The sequence below is a fragment of the Ursus americanus genome, chromosome 28 (assembly GCF_024610735.1).
Source record: "Ursus americanus isolate L20-20 chromosome 28, mUrsAme1.1.p, whole genome shotgun sequence".
NCBI classification, from domain to species: domain Eukaryota; kingdom Metazoa; phylum Chordata; class Mammalia; order Carnivora; family Ursidae; genus Ursus; species Ursus americanus.
In genome coordinates, this window is record NC_142154.1 from 3,550,457 (window position 1) to 3,568,877 (window position 18,421).

The 18,421-nt window shown below is 46.4% G+C and overlaps 1 non-coding gene across 1 annotated transcript; it reads right to left on the minus strand.

The window, feature by feature from the left end:
* Positions 1-1,543: 1,543 nt before the first annotated feature.
* TRNAK-CUU (transfer RNA lysine (anticodon CUU)) lies at positions 1,544-1,616 on the minus strand. Its single transcript has one exon. It is a non-coding gene; the product is annotated as a tRNA-Lys (tRNA).
* Positions 1,617-18,421: the final 16,805 nt, after the last annotated feature.

The window sequence follows — 18,421 nt, forward strand, 5'->3', positions numbered from 1 at the left end:
GTAAACTGTTTCTTGGTTTGGGTGCTGATGTTCAAGATTTCAGTCTGTAAAGATTTACTGCATTTTCACCTGTGACACTGTTACCTCTCTCTGGGCATATCTCTGCCACCTGCACTGTCTCTGGAGAGACCTTGGCCTGGATCCTTCTTTCCATGTCAAGGATCAAAAGGTATCAGGAATTGGGGCACCCGGGTGGCTCAGTCAGTTGAGCATCTGACTCTTGATTTCCACTCAGGTCATGATTTCAGGGTCGTGAGATCGAGCCTTGCGTCAGGATCCACACTGGGTGTGGAGCCTGCTTGAGATTCTCTCTCTCCCCCTCTGCTGCTAATGCACTCTCACTCTCTAAAAATAAATAAACAAAAATAAATAAATGAACAAAAGTTATCAGGAATCAAGCTCCACCACGATGGCAGTGTACCTGTGTATTAGTTATCTATTGCTGTGTAACAAATTACTCCAAAACCCAGTGGTTTTAAAGAGCAGCCATTTATCATCTTGGAGCTTCTGTGGGTCAGGAATCAAGGAGGAACTTAGCCAAGCAGTCCTACTCAGATTGTCTCATGAGGTTGTAGGCAAGATGTCAGCAGGAGCTGCAGTCACCTGAAGGCTTAACTGGGTCTGTAGACTCCACTCCCAGTATGACTTAGTGACATGCCTGTGGGAAGGAGGCCTAAGTTCCTCACCATGTGGATCTATCCATAGGACTTCTTGAGTGTCCTCACAATATGGCGGCTGGCATCCCCCAGAGCAAGAAGAAGGAGTGCAAGGAACAGCCTCAATGATATTTATCACTTAGTCCCCAAAGTCCCACATCATCTTTCCAGCATATTCTATTCGTCAGAAATGAGTCATGAAGTCCAGCCCACACTCCAGGGGAGGGGAATTCACATCCACCTCGCGAAGGAGAAATATCAAAGAGTTTGTGGATATGTTTTTTAAACCATCAAAGTCCATCTCCAAAGCACAAATTATTTACATTCTTCCCGTATGTAAAAGACAGTCATCCCCTTCCAAGGCCACCAGAATTCTCACCCATGTGAGCATCAGCTCAAATCCCAGAATCACATTATCTGAATCAAGTTCAGGCAGATGAAGCTCCTTGGGTATAGTCCTTGAATACGTTTCCTCTCACCATGAGCTAAAGATAACAGTTACGTGCACCACCGCCCCATAACACACTCACCCAACAGACAATGATGGAACAGGCACAGGACAGCCACCATAGATGCACTGTTCGAAAGGGGGTGAAGGAGGAGGCACCCCGAAGCCACTAGCCAGTAGCAATCCTGAAATGCAGCTGGGCAAATGTTGGACGTTCCCTGAATCCTAGTTGGGAGTGGTACTCATGGCTCTTGGTTCCACCTCTGAGTGTGTCTGTCCTTTTCCATGAAAGGGACCTGTGTTTGTAGCTGCGTGATTTTGTTTGCTTCTTGCCAATGGAATTCTGGGAGTCCAAAGACCTCTTTTCATGTTATACTATCTCTTTCCATTTCAGACTATATGTGATTTTTTTGTCTTTTTTTTTTTTAAGTAGGCTCCATGCCCAACGTGGGGCTTGAACTCACGACCCTGAGATCAAGAGTCACATGCTCTACCAACTGAGCCAGCCAGGCGCCCCTCCTCAAATGTGATTTTTTTAAACGGAAGTGAACCTGAGGTACAGAGCCTCTCTCCTGAGACACAGGCTCTGAAGTGAATGTCTGCTCTATTTCAAACTGTTGTGTGGCCAGCACACCCAACAGTCTTTCAACCTGCCACTAACATGCCCATGAAAACATAGGGAAAGATGTATTTTTTAATTCACATTGCTGAAAACGAAGACACGTCTTGTCCCAAGGAAAAGACAAAATCTCAGAGAAACCGATATTAAACAATAAGGCGGACAGAGCAAAAACTTCATGAACTCACTCTCTTTTTTTTAGCTCAGGGAATGATCTGGTTTCACTTCTCAAAACAGAGACCAACAGAATAAAAGAAAGGGAGATATCTGTAGCTTCCTTATATCACTAGAAAACCAGGCAGCTAGACCTCGACCTTTTGGGCACTATGCCTGCCCCACCTGCCCCAGCCAGCGTCACCATCTCCACACAGAGAAGGGCCACCCTGGCAGAAGGAGGCCAGGCACATGGTGACAAATACTGGATATCCTGAGATGGGGTCCCCGCAGGTGAAGCAAGCTGGGTAGTAGGGCATGCTGGGAATTGTAGTTTTTGTGTTCTACAGCACTTCAGAGGATGAAAGAAACAAGCCCAAGCACAGGGAAGTTACGATGAGCCCCAACACTAGCAAAAAGAGGTGAGCTTCTCAATAAAATACAATTAAATACAAATGCGAACATCTTTTTCTTGAAGAGAATGTACATTTTGAAGAAGAATCTGCATCTGAAACCCCCAGACTGAACCTATAAACGAGAAACAAAGGAGAGGAGTATTTAAATATCAACTGACTATAAACCCTAACAATGAAAGAAGTGTGGACGAAGGAAGATTTTGGAAGACTAGCAATTTATGAAATCAGAACCTGGATATATATGTTTCAAGACACTAGACTTGGGCTGGAGGAATTCATCCACCTAGAAGAGCCAAGAAAGTGTTACAGTGTTACTAGTGGTTCTCAAACAAGTATGCATTGGAATGACCTGGAAAACCTGTTAAAACACAGTTTCTTAAGCTCCACCCCCCCAAGGGGTTATAATTCAGTGGGTCTGGGTGAGACCTGAAAATTGGCATTTTGAACAAGTTCCCAGGTGATGCTGAAGGTCATAGGACTCCATTTTCAGACCCACTGAGGTACTAGAAAGTGTATTATAAAATTGCAATGATTGATGAATGGATAAAGAAAATGTATATCCATACAATGGAAACTATAAAAAGGGAACAACGTACGGATCCACCCTACAACGTGGATGAACCTTGGGAAACATGCTGCTCAGTGAAAGAAGCCAGACACAAAAGGCCACGTATGTATGGTTTCATTTACATGAAACATCCAGAATAGGCGAATCCATAGAGACAGAAAGCAGATGAGTGGTTTTCAAAGGTTGGGATAAGGAGGAATGCGGAGGGATGGTAATGGTATGGGGTTTCTATGGGGGGGGGGGTGATGAAAATGTTTAGGAATCAGACAGTGATGATAGTTCACGACCTTGTGAATATGCTAAAAACCACCGAATTCTACATTTTTAAATGGTGAATTATATGGTATACAAACCAGATATCAAATTTTAAATGTAACCATAAAGCTTACCAAAAGAAAATATAAGTGGCTTTCCATGTATTCTTGGGGTAAAGATCGACACCAAAAATGAAAAGATTATAGATTTGACTCCATGTGTCTAAAAAAAAAAAAAAAAAAAAAAACTTCAAAACACTATTTGCAACAAATACGGTAGAGTCAATAACTTTATTCTTTCAGACTTTACAAATTACTACAAAAGAGAAAGACCAACACCTACAGAAAAGTGGACTAAGAACTGGGAGTTCTTAAAAGCTGAAATACACATGGCCAGAAAATGTACTTAAAATATGCAATCCAATTACCTATCAAAAATAGAAGTTAAAACTAAGATACTTTTTTTGACTAAAAAATCGGCAAAGAATTTTAAAAAACAAACTTTGGTAGATGAGAGTCCAGACTTCCTGGAGGGGAGAGGGGCAATCTGGCAATGTGCATCTCAAACCTTTAAAGTGTACGTATCCTTATGTATCCTTCGATCCTGCAACATCACTTACATGATTTTATACTAAAGAAATAGTTAAGGGGCACCTGGGTGGCTCAGTTAAGCGTCTGACTCTTGATTTTGGCTCAGGTCATGATCTCAGGGTCGTGAGACTGAGCCCCGCGTCAGCTCTGTGCTGGGCGTGGAGCCTGCTTGAGATTCTCCCTCTACCTCTGCCCCTCCCCTGCTGAAACAAGAAAGGAAGGGAGGGAGGAAGGGAGGAAGAAGGGAGGGGAAGGGAGGGGAAGGGAAGGGAAGGGAAGGGAAGGGAAGGGAAGGGAAGGGAAGGGAAGGGAGGGAGGGAGGGAGGAAGGAAGGAAGGAAGGAAGGAAGGAAGGAAGGAAGGAAGGAAGGAAGGAAGGAAGGAAGGAGAAAGAAAGAAGGAAGAGGGGCGCCTGGGTGGCACAGCGGTTAAGCGTCTGCCTTTGGCTCAGGGCGTGATCCCGGTGTTCTGGGATCGAGCCCCACATCAGGCTCCTCCGTTATAAGCCTGCTTCTTCCTCTCCCACTCCCCCTGCTTGTGTTCTCTCTCTTGCTGGCTGTCTCTATCTCTGTCAAATAAATAAAATCTTTAAAAAAAAAAAAAAAAGAAGGAAGAAAGGAAAGAAAAAGGAAGGAAGGAAAGAGTTAAGAGTGCATCCAAGCAACTCTCCTTCAGGTAGTTGATCAACAACCTTGTTTAAGATTTCCAGCATCAGAAAGGAGCTGTGTGTGAAGCAGTAACAGTTGTATTGAAAGATGGTCCAACTATCAAATGAAATGGTCCTCAGCCATTAAAAACGATGTTGTAGAATGAGTATTTGCTGCCGTGGAAAGATGCTCGTGATATGCAGTCAGATGGAAAATACAGGTTACAAAATTCTGTCTCTAGTCAGCCAAGTGTTTTGGGTTTTTTTTAAGCTGTGTCTGTGATGTGAAATACCCAGAAAGCCGTACACCTGGGGTTACAGAAGGTGTCTCTGGGTGATGAGAATAAGATGGGGTTTTTTTTTTTCTGATTTTTCTGCAAGTACCAGGCAGTGCTTTTGTAATAAGGAAACAATTTGCACTTTTCTAAAGGAATGTAATGTAAAATTGAGGGGACACTCCATTTTCCACGATGACACTCTGATGCACAGGAAATGGAAACCAACTGCAGAATGAGGCAGAGACACCTAGGGGCCCCACTCTTCCTGCCGGAGTCTGCAATAAGATTCCCTCTGTGGTGTTCCTCCTGGAAAAGGACACGATCCTGCCAACCAGAGGCGCTCTGCCCTTGAGGAACCTTGGTAACTTCTAGGAGAAGGGGCTCCTTGATGACCCTCAGACGTTCTTCGAGAACGTTTTATTTCCCTAAGTATTTTATCTGGGAGAGAATTCAGAGACCCCACATCACTGAGCAGGTAAGGACATCAGACTTGAACACTTAGTGGGCACTACTTGCAGGCGCCACGCCAAGTATGTCCTGTGTATACTTAATCCTCAGGGCAACTCAATATGCTAGGTACTATTATTATCCCCACTTTAGAATGAGAAACTGAGGCACAGAGAGATTAAGCCACTTGCCCAAGCTCCCAATATTCAAATCCAAGCTTTCTGGCTATAAGTCTTTTTTTTTTTTTTTTTGGTTTTATTTGTTTATTTGAGAGAGAGAGAGCACGCGCACATGAGCAGGGGGGAGGGGCAGAGGGAGAAGCAGACCCCCCTGCTGGGCAGGGAGCCTGACTCAGGGCTCGATCTGAGGACCCTGAGATCATGATCTGAGCCGAAGGCAGACACTTAACTGACTGAGCCACCCAGATGCCACTCTGGCTATAAAGTCCTATAAGACTTTTTAGTCTCTTTAGCAGTAACTTGATACTTCTGGGTCCAAGCAAACATCTTGCTGTTGTCATTTGGGAAATTTTACCTCCTCAGCAGGCTATGATCACTCTTCCTGAGAGGGTCCGAATAGTCCTAGAAACGTCTTGCATCATCTTCATCCACTCCTGATTCCGGAGACGTGGTGTTCCCTGGACCCCCTAGATCCCCTTCCCTGTTTCCCAATCTCATTGCCTCATGGGTTCACATCTGCAGAGCAAGATAGGGGTGTGTAACCACTGGGCGTTGGCCTGATGGATCCTCATAGCACTGTATCCTCGGGGGTGGGGGTGGGGGGTAGGGTTTGCAAGTCATGTCCCAGGCCCTCCTGCTGGCTGCAGCATGCCGGGCACACTGAGATCCAGGTCCTGTTCAAAATCCCAAGGCATGGACAGTGCTCTTAAATTTTCAGTTTTTTTCTGAATTTTCAGGAAGTTATTTAGTAACAAACGGGGCAGGGAGCAGGGGAGGAGTCCACCTGGGATGCATGGACTAAGGGAGCATGTTGTCTCTAGAGGATTTTAGAACAATAACAAAACTAGGTCTATCTGCTTATTTGTTTGCCTTTGAGTTGACACAAAGTCTATCTGTTTTTTATCATCCCCATGCACCAACAATTCTAAACAATGTCAGTGGTAAAAGACCCCAATCTGGTGGATTAGACCTCTCCCACCAACCCCCGCCCACTCCACACGCACACCTTGGCATACCACCACTTTCATTCCCAGCTTTTCTTAAGTTCTGCCATTTTATTTATGAGCCATTAGCCCTCCCTGGGTTCTTGGTACCCCAAGTGGTGGGGGAGGAGGAGGGGTAGGGAGCAGGGTGATGGAAGGGAGAGAGGGAGAGGACTGGCCTTTAAACGCTATGTCTCCCTCTCCTCCCTGGTGAAGGCTGTCTGGGAAACAGGAGCTGGGAAACCAGGCATGGGGCCCAACTCTGACTCTCCCCTGAGGGCAGACATTGTCCCCAACTTGGAGTCAGGCTCCTGCTGGGAACAGGGCGTGCCTTGGAGACCCAGCCCTGATGTCCCAGCTTCTGCAAGACATTCCCTGTGCCCCAAGGCGAAGTTAGTCACTTCCTTCTCCAGCTCCATAGCACTCCGTTGTACACCCCTTTGTTAGAGCGCTGGGCACACCGGGGCACCCAGATCACCCCACTCTGCAGGGAACTCCCTGAGGGCAGGGGCTGACTTGTTCATCTTTGTTCCCTGAGTTCTAACGTGGGGGACTGACACTGAGCAGAAGCTCAAAAATGTTCAGTGACCCCGAAAATAGAATCCCATGCTGTCTTCATCTTCCCCCATGAAACGTGTCCGCTATCAGTCCGTGATAACTAGGGTCCGGGGTCAGGCATTATTCATTCATTCGTTCCGTGCGGGTTTACTCTTATGCAGTGATCATTACCGTAGGACGCTGTCCGCGTCTCTTTACTGTTATTGATCTGAGGGATTTCATTGGTGAAAGACATTCAATGGCAAAGCTGATAGAGGAATAGCCACTCAGGGCCAAGTGGGGACGTTTCTGGAAAGAAACACAGACATGCCAGACAGAAAGCAGATGCAGTTCATTCAGTGTGTCCTGGCCGTCCCGCCGAGGCCGGCTGCAATCAGGGCTTTGCTGGGGCCTCGGTGTAGGACGGGGAACGACTTACTTACTAATCACGGGTGGGGATGAGCCGGGAGGGAAATGGGACGGGACGCGTTCAGCCTTGTCCAGGCCACACCCAGTTTAGTCAACGACTTCTGAACCTAGAGAACGTAAAGGAACACAGTGGAGCTTGGACCTAGGGCTTCACAATAGAACTGCCAGCCCGCGTCTGTAGCGAAGCACAATGCAGCCCTCTTCCAGGAAGGCAACGCCCCGCGCGGCAAGGACGGTCTGCAGAAGGAGCTGGTCCTGCAGAACACCAGACCGTTCTGCCCAAGGAGCACCTTCCCTCGACACAGCGGAGCCCGCACGGCGGCTCCCACCAGAGCCGTGGCAGCAGGAATCAGTGCGAAGAACTTTCCGTCAAGACGAAGTCCAACCTCCACAGGCCTGTGCTGGAGGGGCATGTTAAAATGCATTTTTCGAGGCCCCTGAAATGTCAAAGCATGTAAAATAAATAAAAGCCAATTAACAATCACATCTGGGGAGATAGCGCTGGGCGGGGAAGAGAACGGGATGGAGGGGGAAGCCTCGGGAAGCACCCAACTGATGGCTTTAACAGCACTTCCTGAGGCCCGGCTTTCACCGATGCTCAGAACCTTCGTGGCCTCTCCGGTAGTGTTTGCGCAGGCAGGGTTTGCAAACCCGCATCCCATGGGCCAAATCCAGCTCACAGCTGTGTTTCATTTGGCTTGAATGGCGTGTTCTTTTTTGAAAGTTGAAAATCTGCAAATAGGATATGTGCTTTCCAGGCGACCGCAGTCCTCACTCCTCCCAAATGTCTTACAACAGGCTGGTCTGTGACCTGCCGGGCCTCCTCTGTGGGCATCGAGGTGTGTGACCCCTATGCCCCAGACTCTCAACCCTGGCTGCCCGTTGGAATAATCCAAGGGAGCTTTAGAAAATACCCATGTCTGGGCACCTCCCCGAGAGATTCTGATTTAATCTACCTGGGGTGCAGCCTGGACGGTAGTCCTCCAAGCTCCCCAGGTGACTCTGATGTGCACCAAAATTGGAGAACCACAGCCCTTGAGAGAGCTCTGGCCCAGGCCGCTTTCCATCAGGCACTGCTTATCTCCAAATTGGCCGGTTCTCTTGACCTGAGGCTGGGCCACCTGGTCGTAGAAGCACGACCTCACCCAGACCCTTGAATCTGACCTTCTCTGAAAGGGGTCTGGGCCAGACTCCCCAAAGGATCCCTAATGACTTGGAAGATAATGATCCCTTTTGAAATGATGACTTTAGAGCCACTTTTCTAGAGCTTTTAATAGTTGGCGACTTTAATCACAGGCACATTCAGAATCAATCAACCTGTATTAGGCACGAAGCACTTTCTCATTTGACTCCTCCTCTTAGATCTCTAAAACATCATGAGGGTATTACTCTCCCATTTTACAGATGAGAAAATGGGGATACCTAGCCCTGGGGCCGTCAAAGCCCTACCTTTAACTCTGGCTACGGCTGAATTAATTTTAATAAACACTCAGTGTCTGTGATGCAGTCTGTGGTGGGTTCTAGTCCAGAACAGCCCTAACGATCGTTTACAGCCGGAAGTACTCTGATGGGTCTGCAACTGTGCCTCGGTGGTCGGTACGCGTTTGCATTTAGAAGTAACGGACATGGATTAGGCACCAGGCACTTGTTCCTATCACTGCTGTTACTAAATCCACAACAAAGGGGAGGAAGATGCGGCCGCCCTGCTCGGAGGCTCATGCCTCCAGGGGGAAGTAGATGCTGCCATACTCGCAATGGGATATGTTGCGCGATCAAAGAGGGTGTAGGCTGAGTATGTGAGAACATCAAGAAGAAAGCATATACTCTGACCTGCAAACACCAAGGAAGGCTCCAGAGCAAGAGGCATTTAGACCGGCATCCTGAAAGGGGAGTAGGAGTTTCCCAGGCAGAGGAGGGGGTGAGGGGGTGCAGGTACTTGCCGAGCAAAGGCATCAAGGCGCACCACTGCCCAGCATGTTTGGAAAACTTGGCTTGGAATCAGGAAAAGAATTCCAGGTTCCCTTGAAAGTTAGTTTATCTTGCTTATCTATAAACCTAATGGTTCTGAGTGGCCTTAATAATTTTTTTCAGTATTTGGCCCATCGAGGTGAGTTGCAGATGAGTTTCCCAGCTGCAAAGACGGAGATCACGGCCACAGCATCTCTCTTCTGTTACCCAGCACCTCTCCTTTTCAAATAGCATTCCGGAAATGTAAAAGGGACCCTTATCTCCAGCAGAAAGTCATCTCTTTTCCTCTCCCTGTACACAGTCACCGGCACACGGGCGTTCCTAATTACCTTACGTCGGTTAATTCCAATGGCAGCATTATTTTAAAAATCACAGGAAAAGGTGGAAATGCCAGAAAAAGGAGCACACGATATAAAGACTAATACTCGGGATATTTGCTTAAACTTGTCTTGGGGCTGTTAGAGCCTAAGTCATTCCACTGATCAATAGACTCATATGAATGTCTGTAATTCCTCTTGGCCATGTCTTTTAAAATCCACACTCTGTCCCTTCCCCCCCGATATCTTTTTTTTTTTAATGCTGTTGAATTCAGAAATTACTGATTTTTCTATTCAAGCCCCGTGAGTTATCTAAAGGCTTTTATTTGATCTAATTATGCTCCACCTTCTAAAGTGAATGCGTCATCAGAAGTAGCATATCCTTGCCCGGGATCAGCCAAAATGTCTGTGCATGAGCCTGCACTTCTCCTTTCCACGTGCATGTGCGTTAGCCTGGAGCAACGTACATGACTTTGATATTCCTCAATATATGCAAGCTGGAAGGTCTGTACAAGATTAATTACAAACTTAGGGGCCTAGGGTAGGTCAGCCCTTCATTATCATTAATGAACCTTCTTCATCTGTACTAAGAAACCTCTAATTGGGTTTATTTCTTACAGCAGGCATGTAAGCATCTTTCAGAAGTTCACTTTGCCAGCCTATTTTGTGGGATAAACCTGCAATCCATGCAACCTGGAGGACCCATGGAGGACACATAAATTTCATGACATGAGCTGGTTGAGGAGGCCACAATGAAAATCCACTACATCACAACATATACTCAGTTCATTAATCTGTAAGTAGAACCTGGCCTTAATTATTCATGATAATAGCCCTTAATATACTAGTTCGCGGCAGCATAGCTTGTATCAGTAATGGAGGTCTCTGTCCTTTACGAACTTATTACAACTCTCTGCTATTAAATCTTCATGGGGAGGTGGGGTAAGAGCCTGACCGGGGTTTTCATGGGAATGTCATGTTCCAAGCGTAATCATCACACTTTACTGTTCTGAAGAGACTTTCATCCTGGGGATCTCAAAGCGCTTTACAAGCCTTCATTAGGGCCAGGAATACCCCGAAGGCACCCTGGTTTTACTGTCTTCGTTTTATAGGTGAAGAAACAAGACCTGGGCTGGCGAAGTGACTTGCCCAAGGTCACAAAACAAATCAGCCGGACATCTTGCAGGGCTCAGGCAGGTTTGGGTGGTGACTGGTTTTCTTCAGAAGAAACCATTTGTGTGTCTTTTTGAGCTCAAGTCACCGTGGCCGTGGCTTTCCGTGTCTGGGTGCCCCCCACTCCGATACTCTGGCCCGTTCAAGGCACCAAACAGACCCTCCGTGCCTGCTCAAGGGTGCTTCCGATTCAGAATTCCTGGTGAGTTACTCAAACCCTTTTTTTCACAATTTCTGTCCCCCTTGGTGTAGCTTGCGGGAGAGTCCTGGGAAGTCTGCTAAATACTGCCACTGCTGCCCTTTCACCGTCACACTAAGAAAAAATGAGTGTTTGCAGGGTTTTGTTCTTAGGAAGAGACACAGAGAGATTGCCACCCCCACGTTATAGGATATCAATAAGACACCTTGGCTCAAGTTAGGCTCTGCTGTTGTGTCGGAGAGTTCTTGATAATGAAGCGGTAGGTTCTCCTGCTAAGTCCAGCTTTCTTTCTAAACCCTCCAGCTTCTTGAAAACCAAGAAAGAGCTTTGAAAAGGGTATTTTTTATGGCTAGTGACCTCGAGACGATGGATCCTACTTTGAGGTTGGGGAGGGTGGATCTTTTCTGTTTGTTTTGCTTTAAATGTGTGTATGGGATCCCAGGTCAGATTTACATTTAAGACATTTTTAAAAGCGTCCGCACTCCCTGTTGTGTGGAATGCCAGGAAACGGGTTCATTCCACGAGGAATGAGCTTTCAGCTCTGTCCTTTGTGACAGATTCCAGAGCGTCTCTACCTTCAGGCAGGCGGGTCACCAGGCCGCTTCGGTGACCCCCCCTAACCTGTACCAGGCTGCCGGCAAGCACTCCTGTCAGCTCTGTTTACTCTGGCAAGACTGATGGCATCCAGGTGGATTTCCCAACCCCCGCGCCTCCTCCCTCCGCCCCCGCTGCTCCTCTCCGACCCACAGCCAGAGCTCCCCCTGCAAAATCCAAAACCGTGCTTTGTGGCGACGGCCTTGCTCCCCGAGTCAGACCACTGGCTCAGCAACTAAAGGGAGCAGGTCCGAGGCAGGGCGGCCACCTGAGTCCTCCGCCCCACTGACCACCACCCCCCCCCCCCGCCAGCCCCAGAGTGTGTCCTCAGGCCTCTGGGAAAATGTGCCTTTGTGCTTGTCACTGCCCTCACTTCTCCCTGGATAAAATCACGGGCCTGGGAGGGCTGCGCTGTTGGGCAGATAATCCTGTTAAGCATCTGGAAGGCCTGGTCAGGAGATGTTCAGCTCAAGAATGTCAGGAGGAGATGGAAGGGTGCCGGAGACGGGCTCCCGGCTCGGGCCGAGGGTAAACAGGCTGCTTCCTGGGGCGCAGCAGCCTCGGGTCGGCTGGTGGCCCTGGGCTGCTGAGAGCTGCTGACCTTCAGCATCAATGATCAGCAGGACTGTTAGGGACTAAGAAGTGTTGTTAGGCTCTTGGACGTGGTGCTCAGCACTAGGGACTCGGCCGTGAGCAAGGTGCCATTCCCCAGGCAGTGTGTGTGTGTGTGTGTGTGTGGAGGTGCGGAAGGAGGGGGTGAGGTTAAAGATAGGAAAGCAAAGGGTACAGAATCCAGAAAAGGAGTGGAGAGGGTGTCCGAAGGCTCAAAAGGGACCCGGCCATGGGGGGTCAGGGGGTGGAAAGGAGGGCATACCTGACCGCAGGGCAGAGATGCATTCAGGGACCAGGGCAGAGGGATGTCTGGTGCAAGGGTTCACATGTGTTGGCGGGGGGGGCACTTACTGGCCCAGGTGGGGCTGGGAGAAGAGGGCCTCGAGTGCCAGGGGGCTTACTCAGCAGGCAAAAAGAAAAACGTTCTGGAAGGATTAACCAGGAAGGTGGGAGACTGGCATGATCCAGGCAGTGTTCTAGAAAATCAATCTGGCATCAGTGTGTAGGTGGAAAGACACTGAGAACAGGAAGCCCGTTGATGGTAGGAACCCACACACGATTCGATAAGGCCTGCTTAACCAGTTCACAGTCGAGAGCCTTTTTCAGCCCAGAGCCTCCACACCCTTCCATGGTTAACTTCGTTCATCCCTTAGGTCTTGGCTTAAATGCCACTTCTTCAAGGGAGACCTCCCTGACTGACCCAACCTCAGGCAGGGTTCCCCAAAGCCCCCTCGCTTTGTCACGATGACCTCATTGTGTTATGTGTGTGGTTAAAACAACAACAAATACCACCTAACATAAAATTTACCGTCTTCACTATTTAAATATACAGTTCAGTCATGTGAAGTATAGTCACCATTTCGTGCAACGAGCACCACCACCCATCTCCAGAACTCTTTATCTTGCAAAACTGAAACTGTATATCCATCCTCAGCTCCCCTTTCCCCTTTCCCCCAGCCCCTGGCCACCACCCTTCTGCCTTCTGTCTCCGTGAATTTGACTACCCTTAGGTACTTCATGTAGCAAGTGGAATCGTACAGTACTTGTCGTTGAGTATTTTGAAATAGCCAGTATTTGGCAATTTCACTTAGTGTAATGTCCCAAAGGTTCATCTGTATGATAGCACGTGACAGAATTTCCATCCTTTTTAAGGTGAAATAATATTCCATTCCATAAATATCCATAATGGGGAGAGAGAGAGGGGTCATATTTTGTTTACCCATTCATCCATTCATGAAAATTTGCAGACTTTTTATCTTTAAATAAAGCGGACTCTGGCAGAATAAACCAGAACAGAATAAAAATAGGAGAGTGCATTCTGGCAGTAAGGGTATGTATTGAGTTGAGAGTCCCTTGTCAGAACTCCTACATAACAGGATTAGCAAGATGGGAAACAGGATTTAGGAACATGAAAACTCCCCCTCTCTCTTGCATGCGACAGTGCAAGTGTGCACGTGGGTACTGATGACTTTTCTCACCTTAAACCGCCAGCATGAGCGAATGAGGAGTGAGAAAGTGCTACTTCTCCTGGCCACACTTTTGCAGGCATTCTCCACTGTGTGGCATTCTCTGTGTTGGAATCTGCATTCCTGGCTGGCTAGCACCAGTCCTAGCTGCGTGATCCTAGAGGCCCTCACAAAATCAGAATGTGGTGCCCTGTGCTCAGTCTCCCTGGCCGCTGGAGGCCAGATTTGGAAGCCATGAGCCCTTTGCCTCTCAATGTCCTTCCATTTGGTGCTCCTAGCCCCGCATGTTAAACCCTGGACAGGAGTCCTTCCTTAAGAGCAGGACAATGGGGAGCTCACACAGTTGTCTGAAAGGTTTATGCCTTGCAGCCACAAAGTGTAAGGAGGGACACACACATGTGTATGTACACACACACAGACACAGACACACATGCATGCATACCCTGGGGCCAAGGAAGCAAAGGGGAGAGGTTACAATCATACCTTGGTGACTGTGGGAGGGCAAGGAGAGGATATGGGGTAACCATCACCTCAGATCTTTTCCCTAGTCATTGGCAGGGACATCACTGCCACCTCCACTTTGTTTCCCCTTTGTTCTGGCTATTACACAGATGGTTAATGATGTGAGTGTGCACTGAGGTCCAGAGCCTCCATGGATGCAGAGAGGTCCTCCGCTGACCTGTGTCTGGTGCACTTGATTGCCCCCAGACCCCAGGACGGCACTGGACCAGCAGCAAAGTCATCCATAAATATCTGTGCCTGGGAGAACCAACCAAATCTGTATAAACAAGAGCTGTGAGCTGGAAATAACACTGGTAGTTGCTTAACCTAATGGTCATATCCCTTGAGATACATCTACAATTCAAAGATTCACAAGGCATTTAGGTGTAGATAAAAGCTGCGGTTGGGATGATAACATGTAATATGATTATGCTAATTCTCAATATAGGCGATAAAATAGAAATTCAAAATTAAAGAACCGTATCATCACTTGCTTGTTGTAAGTGAACTTTAAAATTGTTCCGGAACTCAGCACACCTCACTGAGATGGAGAGACACCGAAGCCGTGAACTGATACTGAACTTCCAATAGAAATTATACACTTAGAATCAGGACTCAGTCAAAGTTGGGTTAAGTTCACACTTCGAGTGCCTCTTGACCTCTACCGGTGACAATGATAGATTAAATGTAAAAACAAAACACTACAAATACATAGCCAAGCTCAAAAAGAAAACAAATATTTCCATCAACTCTAAATTTTTCAGAAATACTAACTGACAAATGGTCAGCAAAGTTGATGGGTTCAAAAGTACCCCATGAGAGACAGGAGACCAAAGCCAGGATCATTGCAAAACAGCCCAGATTCAAACACTGAGCAATAAGGTGGCTTCTCTCCAGCCCTGGATACCAGGTGGGGCTTCTCCCACCAACACGGGTAGGTGGCTTCTTAGAGCCAGAGGTCCAGGTGACAGTGTTAGCATATTTTTTTATCCAAAATGTGTTTACTGGAATGATTTGCTACTCACCTGGATTCAGGGTGCTTGTAGTGCTGCTTCCTAAAGAAGGAGCATCCTTCTGTAAGCCTTGCTTTGCCTCCTGTAGGCTGGCAAAGGACAGTGGAGCAACCGACACACGAAACTAGTGTTTGTGCATGGCTAGTGATGGTGATGACTTTAAGCATCCTGGGCACTCCACGTCCATGAGGTGGGGATTGGGGCTCTGCACCAGGTGCCGCTTCTTCTGCCACTTCTTCTCTTTCGGCGATGGGTGGAGGAGGTCCTTCACAGGGGCATGTTCTCATGGGGAGATCGTTACCACCAGAAAGGCCATATTTTTTTTCAGGCTTCCTTAATGGGTCAGGGAGTACCACTTCAGTCTCAGTTGTATACAGTGATCCTAGGTCAGATTACAACTCTTATATTGTTTTAAATCGACAGTGAGTAGGTGAATTCATTCCGACTGACATGATAAGAATAGAGCTGCCTGAAAATGACTATAAGATGACAATTTTAGGGTCTTCAAAGGGATAAATGAATAAATAACATCCACAAAAGGTTTAAAAAGCTACAAAACGAAAGAGGCAGAAACAAAACAAAAGAGGCAGAAACGAAACAAGAACAGGGGAATATGAAAAAGAACTTACAATAAATCTTAGAACTGAAAAATATATTCAGTAAGGTAAAAAAATATATATATTCCTCTGTATTGGACACAAAAAGAAAAGTAGCAAATTGAGAGATAGTACCAGGAATTTACCTAGCACAATAAAGATAGATAACAAAGAGTGTTCAGAACCCAGGGGATGGATAGAGCGTTTCCAGCAGGTCCTAGCAAAGGTCTAATAGTAGTCTGGAGTAAGAGGAGAGTGAAGATGAGGAGAACAACAGTTGAAAAATGTTGGCTGGGAATTTTTCCTCATAGTGAAAGAATAAACACATTGATTACAGAGCAAGATAACTGCAAGTAAATCATTCCTAGATACATCATATGAAGCTGCAGGAAAATCAAGGATGGAAAGGAAAAAAACCAAGGCGATGTAAGAGGCAAGACAGATTCTGCAATGGAGTGTTCGACCAACAGTGGACCACTCATGAGCAGTATCGGAAGCCAGAAGACCTACAGTGGGATAACGTGGTTGACGTGCTAAAAGAAAAAAAGGAGCTGTCCCGAATTCTAAAGCATCATTCACAAGTAAGAACAAAGAAAAGCTTTGTCAGGTTTGCAGAGTCAGGGCATTTGCCCTTCACAGATCCTCACTGCAAAGACTACCAAAGGGCTTACTTCAGCAAGATGAACAGTGAACCCAAAAGGATGGAATGGAGTGTGAACAAAGAAAGCCCAAATGAGGGGGGGAAATATAATGGTAGATGAACCGTGGACTGTAAATTTGGGTAGAAGTTACTGAAGATGCTTAAGATAAGAAGGAAATGTCTAACATGAGCCAACACAAAGAAATAATTCACCAGCATGAATAAGAAAACACTTGGTCTGCTCTAGATTTGCTTTGCTCAGCCATCCAGCAGAAGCGGGCTGAGTGACCTGTACTTATTGATGGATTTATACTCCAGTCTTATTCCAAGAAAGATTTAGGTTAGCTAACCTGAAGCTATTCCTGGTCTATCCTTCACTTTCAGATCCAGGAACTTCCTAAGGGAGTTGTTGGCAGCCTTTGATTGAACCTTTGGCACTAGTCCCAGGGAGGGCTCTCCGTGTTGAAATGAATCATGGGATGTGGGTTTTTTTAGAAATCCAGTCCCTCTAGTCTTCCAGCAAACACACTGAAGACTTTTAGAAAAACTCAAAGGAACGTGGGACCTATGAAAAATCTCTGCAGCCCTGAAGAATATGGAAGACCCCAAAGGAAAATCTTCCTCTTCACATAGGTTAACTTGAAGATAAAGCTGCTTTCTATTTCCAATGAGATAAAGGAATTCATTAGACCAATAAACAGGTCAGCGCAAAAAGAGAACGCCACAAAAGTACACCCATAATAGCTGAAATTGGGTCTTCATTAAAACCGGTAAAGAGCAGAATGAAAACTGCAGAGAGGGGCGCCTGGGTGGCACAGCGGTTAAGCGTCTGCCTTCGGCTCAGGGCGTGATCCCGGCGTTATGGGATCGAGCCCCACATCAGGCTCCTCCACTATAAGCCCGCCTCTTCCTCTCCCACTTCCCCTGCTTGTATTCCCTCTCTAGCTGGCTGTCTCTATCCTGTCGAATAAATAAATAAAATCTTTAAAAAAAAAAACTGCAGAGAAACTATTCATCCAAAGAGATGATAATACCACAAATTACGTACCAAAAGCTGGATAAGTCAAAATAAAATATTTTAAAGGAAGCAAAAGAAGACAATATGTATGAAGAACTGGACACTGACCTGACCTCCAAACGTGAATAAAACTTTCTTGATAAAGAAGAAACAGCTGCGGGGCGCCTGGGTGGCACAGCGGTTAAGCGTCTGCCTTCGGCTCAGGGCGTGATCCCGGTGCTCTGGGATCAAGCCCCACATCAGGCTCCTCTGCTATGAGCCTGCTTCTTCCTCTCCCACTCCCCCTGCTTGTGTTCCCTCTCTCGCTGGCTGTCTCTATCTCTGTCGAATAAATAAATAAAATCTTAAAAAAAAAAAAAAGAAGAAGAAACAGCTGCTTAGGAATGGTTATGGGCACCTGGCTGGCTCAGTCCACAGAGCGTGCAACTCTTGATCTCAGGGTTGTGAGTTCAAGCCCCATGTTGGACATGGAGGCTACTATTAAAAAAAAAAAAAAAAAAAAAAAGAAGGAATAGGTTATAAAAGTTCCCAGAATTTGGCAGAGAAAAAATTGACCTTGGAAATCAGGGGGACTTGCCTTATCCCAGATAAGATCAATAAAAAGGAAACAATTTTAACACATATCCTCATGTATTCTTAAACCTCAAGGGAAAAAAAATGTACATTTAATCAGATCGTCAGCTGGGGAGGGGCCATATTCCAAAGGCCATATTCCAAAGGGTTAAAAATCAAACTTGCTTTATATGTCTCTTCTAAAAGAGCCAATGTTCAAAGAGAAAGGAGAAACACCTACAGTCCACTAAACATAGATGTGACCCATGAGGATTTCGTTTCCAGTCACGGATTGTTCATATATAAGGGAAATTGAAAGACATTTTAAGATTTGCAGAGATGCAAAAACTATTAATAAGTTTAGTGCTGTCTATGCAGATATTCTTCAAGAGCATTCAAATCATTGGTCAGAATTGGTGAAGGAACTATTAACTGGGAAGTTATGATTGCAAAAAAAAATAATTGTTTTTGAAATTAAATAATGGAGTTAAGCATAAAAATCTACATTAGGTTTTTACAATGAGCAGGGGGAAAGTGTGCCTGTTATCTGAATAACTGATACAGATATT